This window comes from Felis catus, chromosome B3, assembly GCF_018350175.1.
Source record: "Felis catus isolate Fca126 chromosome B3, F.catus_Fca126_mat1.0, whole genome shotgun sequence".
NCBI classification, from domain to species: domain Eukaryota; kingdom Metazoa; phylum Chordata; class Mammalia; order Carnivora; family Felidae; genus Felis; species Felis catus.
In genome coordinates, this window is record NC_058373.1 from 66,286,502 (window position 1) to 66,287,255 (window position 754).

Genomic DNA, 754 nt, shown 5'->3' on the forward strand with positions numbered 1-754 from the left:
TTGTCAATACAGATCTGGGGCACAGAAATGTCAGTTAGAGGTTCTTGATATGCAGTGCTTATCCCAAGTGGAGGAGCAAAAATAAACTCTCCAGCAATTTAATTAGTCAGAGTTTTCCAGATAATTGAATGTTTATGCAGAGAAAAGAGAAGAAATTAAAATTTCAAGTGTTTTGGAGACAGAGAACTTTGACCGTTGAGTCACCCAAAATGCCAATGTAACATTGTTTTACAGTATTTCAAAGTTCTCTTTTATTAAAAGTGCCGTATTGGGCTTGCTTTGGCGGTGCGTGTACTAAATTTGGACCAGTGTACAGATTAGCACGACCTTTGTGTAAGGATGATATGCAAATTCATGAAGTTTTTTTTTTTTTTCACTCTCAGCCAGAAGTACAACATGTATGTGCAAAAGCTAAAATGGCTTAACATTATGTTACACTTTATACTAAAAATGTATTACTGTGAATGGTCTATAATTAAGCCCAGTGAGACATCTAGGGAGTCCATACATGCATCCGTGAGCAGATGCAGTTTACTTATTTATAGAAGGTTTCTTTTTGAAAAACTAGTGGTGGACACATTTGGATCCCATTTATACAGTTACAAAAATAAAGATTTGATTACGGCCACTCTTCCCCCAAAAGTGCCATAGTCACTCATGCTGTGGCTAATAGGAAGGGTAGAAGTTGACTCTTCCCCGTGTTTAAAGGTAAACTGAGGCCTAGTCAACAACCTACGTTTATCGGAGCCAAACT

The 754-nt window shown here is 37.4% G+C and overlaps 1 non-coding gene across 1 annotated transcript; it reads left to right on the forward strand.

Moving 5' to 3' along the window:
- The first annotated feature begins 272 nt into the window (after nucleotides 1-272).
- Nucleotides 273-374, forward strand: LOC123386369. The gene has a single exon (XR_006600158.1). It is a non-coding gene; the product is annotated as a U6 spliceosomal RNA (small nuclear RNA).
- The last annotated feature ends 380 nt before the right edge of the window (nucleotides 375-754 follow it).